At 43.4% G+C, this 7,320-nt stretch overlaps 1 protein-coding gene across 2 annotated transcripts in view; it reads left to right on the top strand.

Moving 5' to 3' along the window:
• The window catches only part of fam163ab (family with sequence similarity 163 member Ab), a 16,411-nt gene continuing 9,091 nt past the window's right edge, over positions 1–7,320 (top strand). Inside the window, exons 1-2 of one of the 2 annotated variants that reach the window (XM_025054224.1) lie at positions 1–579; positions 3,101–3,305. The gene's annotated coding sequence lies outside the window, so the exon portion shown is untranslated. Of the gene's footprint in view, positions 580–2,663; positions 3,306–7,320 lie in introns of those variants that run through there. The other variant, XM_025054223.1, reaches the window with a different exon arrangement.

Here is a 7,320-nt window from a genome sequence, read left to right as displayed (position 1 = left end):
TCTGCAGAAACCAGACTTTGAAAACCTGGTCTTCCCTGTTTTTCTCTGATCCAGTTGGTACCAGTCTGACTCTTTGGTGGTTCTGTCGGAGTAAAGCCCTCGCTGACAGGCCGGTCTATCTGCAGCTCCAAGATAGTGTTGTCCCCGTGCACTTCACTGTGCCTGCTGCCATTATACTACACCACGAACATGAACAGTGTGAACGGTGTAGTGCGTCTCCAGCCTCCTGATCACGGCTGAGGCTCAGCATCTGCAGACGTTAATAAAGTCTGGAGATGCTGAGAGGTTTTTCTGTTTCCTCTCACAGCACCTGGCTTAAAAATCTATGACTTGGCAACATATCTGTGCCGTTCATTCTGTATTCTGAAGCTTTGACCACAGTGTGAGTGAATGATGGTTGTTTGTTCTTACATGTGACCCGTTGATGGACCGGGCTACTGAGCTTGTCCTTTGAAGAGGACCTGGGACAATGGGTTCTCCACTAAACCAAGGAAATGGAAACCAGGATCATACAGAGGGAAAACCTGCTCGAAAGTCACGGCTGGAGTGAGATCAGAAGAAAAGATCAGGAGTTTGCAGGTGCGTGATATTTACGGGTTGGTGCGATGAGATGTTTCTCTAAAAAGTAATTTCAAACACACACAAAAAAAGTTTTGTCTTAATGGATGCATTTGTGTAATCACTATATACTATATCATATGTGTCAAACTAAAGGCCCGGGGGCCAAATGTGGCCCGCCAAGACGTTTTGTGTGGCCCATGGGAGTTCAAAAACCTTTAATAAAGTCCATGCAGTTTTTTATTTAATTAGTAAAAAATTAGTACATAGTTTCATTGTGTACCACTGCGACCCGGTACCAAAGGATCTATGGACTGGTACTGGTCCGTGGACCGGGGGTTGGGGACCCCTGATCTATACAGTCTTCCAGTTACAACTGGCCCTTCAAGTGGCCCTCGGTGAAAATAAGTCCCCCCCCCGCTCTATATGTTTAATTCTCTCATTTTTTTACAATACTGTATAAAAAAGTATGCTCTATATGTTTAATTCATTCATATTTTTTTTACAATACTGTATAAAAAAGTACTTCCTGTTTTGACATCTCACGCATATATTCATCTAAAATCGGCTCCATCAGTGAGTTGAGCTGCGTTAACGAGGTCAAGTATTAGCATTCATGTGAATACTGGTCTAAAACTTGCTGAAGTTGACTTTTCCACAGCAGCACATTGATTTATTTAGTAGCCAAAAGTCACAGAGGACATCACGTTTCCACAAAGCACTTTTATAACCCAGCTTCATCATTTCTTTGGACATGGACGTAGAATTTTCCAGCGTCGTTCTTTGACTTTCACCGTTTGCTCGTGTCGTGTCTGCAGCCTTCTCCGTCCTCTCGGTTCTGAGGTCCAGGCCTCGTCTGTCTGTCAATATTTGCATGGACTCGCCTGCACCAGTAAGTAGATTAAGGGACCAGTGATTGAGGGCAAATCAATTACTGTAGCTCAGTGGTCTGTGTTTAGGGTGGGGCGGGGTGGGAGTGGGGGGGTCCACCTCCACCACAACCACATTACCCAGACCTCTCCACTAATGGGAGCATCCTGAATGAAGCAGCCCTCGCAGCGTAAGGTGGGGTTATTTATTTTCTTTACCTCATTAAAACCTGTGTCTGTACACTGATCGCCGCTGACCTCGTTATTACAGCAATAACACGCACAGCGGCAACACTCTGGCAGCCAATCAGGGCCCTGCTGTGGCTGCATATGTACAATGTAGAGCAAAAAAAAAATAACCAGGCTCAGTCGAAAAGTTCTAAGACTGATTGTAAAAGATGTCTGATCTGAACAACTTAATGTGTTAAGACATGTCCAACAGGGGGCGTCCTCTACAGTCAGACAGTTTCAGTCTCAGCTGTGTTTTTGTCTTTTATTTGATCAAGTTCAGCCCGAGGAAATGAACACATTTGAAATTCAGAGCACATCAGAATGTTAACCAGCCTATCGAATTTATGAAGATTTTGTTAAGAAGATCTAGCTCCATTTTCTTTTGCCAAAAACTAACAGAACATTTGATAGGAACTAAATTTTGTTCCTTCTATGTTGCCCAAAAGTAGCTGGGGCTTCACCAAAGAAGGAATTATCTGATAGAAACATCTCTTCTAAAAGTGTAAAGATCTTAAAATGACTTTCTCTTGGCATGATTTTGCCTGTTGTAGAGTGCATCATCATCATCATCAGAGGAAAATAGTCTATAATTAACACCTAATTCACGAGGTACACGTGAATGCAACGCTGCTCTGATTGACAGACAGGTCAGTCAATATCCACCCCGTTGACTGCTGTGATTGACAGGTCAGTCAATATCCACCCCGTTGATGTTGCTTTGTTATGTGACGTCACCCACAGCAGGGTCAAGGTTGTACAGGAGAGCCCTGATCCTAATGAGGAGGATGTTTTGTTACAGAATGACGTCAGAGGATGACAATGAGCAGCCAAAAGTAAAACAAATAAATAAATCAATAGTCATTAAAATGCAAATTGTAAATCCATCAGTTGTCGATGTGGTGACGGTCTCCGCCATTTTACCGATTATATAAATTTACCTAATTGAGAAAACTTTGTATTAAATTACACACTTTTATCCTTAGTCCCTACTTTAAAGAGAAAAGTAATTTTAAAGAAATGTCCATTATGTCCTCCTGAAATTGTCCTGTAGGTGGAGGGGAGTGGAGTGTGTTTGTGTGTGTTTGTGTGTGAGGCGGGGTTGGAATCCGGGCGGGCGGCTCCTCTCCTCTCTCCTCTCCTCCTCTCTGCCCTCGCAGCATCAGACTCCGTTTTCTCGCCTCTCCTTCTTCACTTGTTGGATGTGTTCCTCTGATATGAACTCATTTTCCCGTTTTTTTGATCTTCATATTTGCTCTCGCTGCATCTTATTAGCAACCATTTTCCTGGATTTTCCTTGCGCGTAAAAGGCGCACATCCTCCCGCAGCGTTATCGCCGTCGCCGTGTGTTTGCGCACGTCTTTGTGTCGTTTCGGTGTTTCTCGTTTGTTTGTATACCAACAACCCAGCCTTCACTGACTTCTGCTCTGCTGTTGGTCCCACAGCTGGGACACCGGGTTTTGTTTGCTGGCTGCACCGTGCGCTCTGCACTCCAGCGCCTCCTTGGAGAAGTTCCACCGCAGTCCCATGAACCACGCTCCTCTGCTCCTCGGCTCCTCTGCTGCTGTCATCACAATGCTGCCGGATCGTCCTGCTCTAACTCCACAGGATCAATCCGAGAAGGGCAAACGGACCATGTAACCAGATCAGGTATTTACAGTACAAGCATAAGTGAAGGGGATGGAGGGGGCACCCCCCCCCCCCCCCCCCCCCGGAAAATATTTTAAAGATTCCTGAGTCTGCATTGAACTGTCAGACCTTTTAGTTGGTTTTTAGTTGGTTATCATGGACTTCCAGTCTGAGAACATGATTAAAGCCTCAGTATAACAACAACAGAACTATAGTGATGATCAGGATTAAACTGTGGCTGTCGCTTTTACCTCTTTTATGAAGAATTTAAGAAACACAACACAGAGGGTTCTGGTCGACTCAGTTGCAGTACAGTGTTGCATCAGGAGGGTTTCATTTATTTATTTATTTATTTATTGAGCCACTTGACTCACTCCACTAACACTGCCCTCCATCATGTGATACTTATGTAATAATATTTACTAAAATCCCCCTGGTACCATGGACAGCTCCACTGGTCTTTACTATGTAAACTGTCACACTGTCACAAATGTTTAGCATTTGTGGCTGTAAATCAGAGGTTGACGAAGAGTCTCACCAATTTTTTTTCAATGCATGATCATTTTGGTCTCATCTCTGCAGAGAACGTGTAACAGAAAATGTAAATTCTGTAACGATTTATATCTTCACATAATAAAAAAAAATCATAAACAAATTTCACACCTGATGCTAAACCACTGTGTTGTTCACATGTTTCTCTTCCTCCACCATATTTTCGGTAGAATGAAAGAGAGGGCTAAACATTTCCTAATGTTATTAGAAAAGTAGGGCTGCAATACCACTGTGTGCCAGCAGGGACTGCAACTTACTGATACTCTTACGATATAATCCTTAAAATGGTTCTTTCTTTAGAGTGTGACAGAAACAGTTTGATCCTGTGTCCGTCAGTAAGGTTCTGACTTCCTCTGCAAGTGACCGGGCCATGTCGCATGAAATATTTACTGGTGTAAAATAACAGCCAGTAGGTGGCAGTGGTGAATATCATAAAATTCTTATCTACCTGTACAGCTTAAAGAGGAAGCTTGGCGTTGAGTGGTTTTATTTTGGTTTATCCATGGACTTGGACAAAACTAAATGCCATTTACTAGCATGGCGCTACATCACTGCTAACACGCATTATAATTAGCTTTGTTCTAGCACAACACTTGGACACAGCAAATATGGGAAACGCTCTATGAGCTATGAGGTGTCTGTAATCCCCTCATCAGCGCCCTCTACAGGCTAGGAGGTGAAGACTATATTCTCAATGCTGAAATATCACAAATTACCAAAATAGAATGGGAATTTATATGACACCTCCCTCCTCTTGTGCATCTTGAACAGTCGGCCAAATGTATTGGCTGTAATGTCTAACTGTATAAGTGCAGGTTTGGTAGCACAGCTAGCACCATCACCCTGGAGCTGCTGTTCCTTGGCTTTAAACACTGAGGCTGACATTGTAAATGTTATGCCTCCTGGCTGTGATTTGTGTGAAAGGAAGTCACAGCAGTGATTAACTGTTCCCTCGCACACGTTTGAGACCAGAGCTTTTAAGTTAACCAAAGTCCAGTTGTTGAGTCTGTCTCAGTCATGTCAGTACTGTAAGCACTGAAGCCAGCTACAGTATTCAAGTGAATACACACACACACATGTATAATTCCTCCACCTCCATTGCCTGTTCTACGTCAGGAAGCGGCCTGATTTCCCACAGGAGTCTGTAGTCAGGGCTGTCATGGCTAACTAAGCAGCGACAGACAAAATGTGTTTAATATACAGGTCGTATAACGGTGCGCGGTGCCAACAGCTTAACGCGCTGTGTGAAAATAGAAGTAGCTGCTTTTGGCTCCTCCGTGTCGCGGTGTTATGTAAAAGCCCGTCTGGCTCAGAAACTCCACGTTTAATAGTCTACAGTTCATTCAGGAAGCAGTCTCATCAGACTTATTAACCTCGACAAATGCTCCCGTCTGGTCATTATCGCTGTCATCACTGTTGTGGACGTAGAACCAAACAATCTACACAGTCTGAAAGGATTGGAACCTTTTTAAAATGTGAATGAACAATGTCACGGTCAGCTTCTTTAATTTGTTGAATCTAAACTGCTTTTTTTTTTAATGTTTAAATATTCATAATTAAAAAATGTATTTTCCTGCGAGTTTTAAAATTCAACACATAAATGTATCATATAAAGATACCAACGTGAGGGGAAACTATTTTGAATTTTATATTCCATCATCCATATTTTATCATACTCCTTCTAATGGTGTGGATCTGCCTCAAACCTGCTCCTATTTGGTTAAATATTAATAAAATGACAGACATAATTTGTCACTGTGCCACCTAGTGGCATCAGAGGATGTCACAGTTGATATTAAAATAACTGTACAAGAAGGAAACCTAGATCAAATGACAGTCACCGGCTCATCAGACGTTAGCAGTTCAGGAACATGAACACAGTTGTAAAATCTTTGACGTAAAAACCTCCTGTATTATTTTCGTTGTTTCTCAGCCTCCTGCTGGTTGTCACGGCCTGTGTTGCTTTAAGGTGCTCAAACTGGAGGCACAGAGAAAGCATTTTAGTGTTTCAGCGCTGGAGGGTGAATTATTGAAAAGCCCTGAAGGTTTAACGTGGCTGAAGTACACCGTAAGTACAGTACAGTACCTGTACGCTGTACACGGCATCGTGTGTGTTTTCTGTAGTCACAGCCTGAAGGTGAGATGGGATGTGGAGGAGAGACCCTGACTCTGGTGTTCACATCACAGCTCCAGTACCAGGTCCACCAACATGAGAGGACGGATGTGACTCTGTGGTGTCTGATGAGGACTGAGTCTGTGTCACTGAAGCTAAAGCTGCTCCCACAGTTTTTCACTCCCTTTACTTGTTTATTTATAAAAGAAAAGCTCCCACAGTTTTTCACTTCCTTTACTTGTTTATTTATAAAAGAAAAAAAAACATAGAGAGAATAATGAACTCAGCTGTAATGTTTGGGGGCCGGGGGCAGAAAGACAGATCAGACTCTTTATTTGCTCCAGATTGTGGAAAAGTGCAGTGATTTGAATTTGAATTTTCTGCTTTTGAGAACCATCGAAATAAGCTAAAAAAACAAAATAAGCTATAGCTATGCTGCGATCAGGTCTGTCTCGTTGCATTATCACCCTCTACTGGGGACACCCAGAATTATCACTCACAGAAGAAGGAAATGAAGAGGAAAAAATGGTGTTAGCATCGCTGCTAGTTTGTCTTTATCTTTATCTGTTGATGATGATGACTGTTACTGTGTCGTTCAGCGTTTTTTAGCCCAATCACCGGGGGTTGTTGTGGCTGCTGCCTCTTTCACTTAACACAGAGTCAAACTCATTATGGCAGGTGACACACAGACACAGGGGTATAATGACAGTGCCCTGAGGTCCACCACACTGATGGCTGTTTCCACGTGCATTTTAAACGATGATTATAGATAATTATGTTGCATTTATAAACACACAAAAGTTTTCATAAGGTCATTTTGTTGATGCATGATTAAAGCAAAAAAGTCTTGAGCAGATCTGCTGCAACAGGCTGCATCTAGGAGGCGCTCTGTACGTGCTTCCTCTGGGTTCAAACCAAGGACCTTCTGTTTGTGTTTCTTATACGTTATTTTGGTGAGATGTGTCGTGTCGTGTCGTGATGGCAGTGATTGTCTGTCACTGTGGTTCAGTCAAGTACTGCTGGACCAGACGGTGACTGTGGGCCTTATCTGTGACACTGAGCACAGCTCTAACGGTTTGGACGGATGAGGCCGCGAGGCCAGGGCTGGTTGGCAGAGTCGGAGACATCTGGAAGTGAAACGCTGTTATCTGCAGTGGTAGCTGTGCAGCCGCTGGCTGTCGTCTCCGTGGTGACTCATCAGAAACACAACACACACCACGGCCACACAAACACCTTAATATTAGGGCAGAGCGACGGGCGGGTGATCCCGACCTGACTGACTGACTGACTGTCTGATTGTCTGACTGTCTGACTGTCTGTCTGACTGTCTGTCTGTCTGTCTGACTGTCTGTCTGTCTGTCTGACTGTCTG

The sequence above is a fragment of the Cynoglossus semilaevis genome, chromosome 2 (assembly GCF_000523025.1).
Source record: "Cynoglossus semilaevis isolate Cse_v1.0 chromosome 2, Cse_v1.0, whole genome shotgun sequence".
Taxonomy (NCBI): Eukaryota; Metazoa; Chordata; class Actinopteri; order Pleuronectiformes; family Cynoglossidae; genus Cynoglossus; species Cynoglossus semilaevis.
The sequence above is the reverse complement of the archived record's forward strand: the minus strand, read 5'-3'. Positions and strand labels throughout refer to the sequence as shown.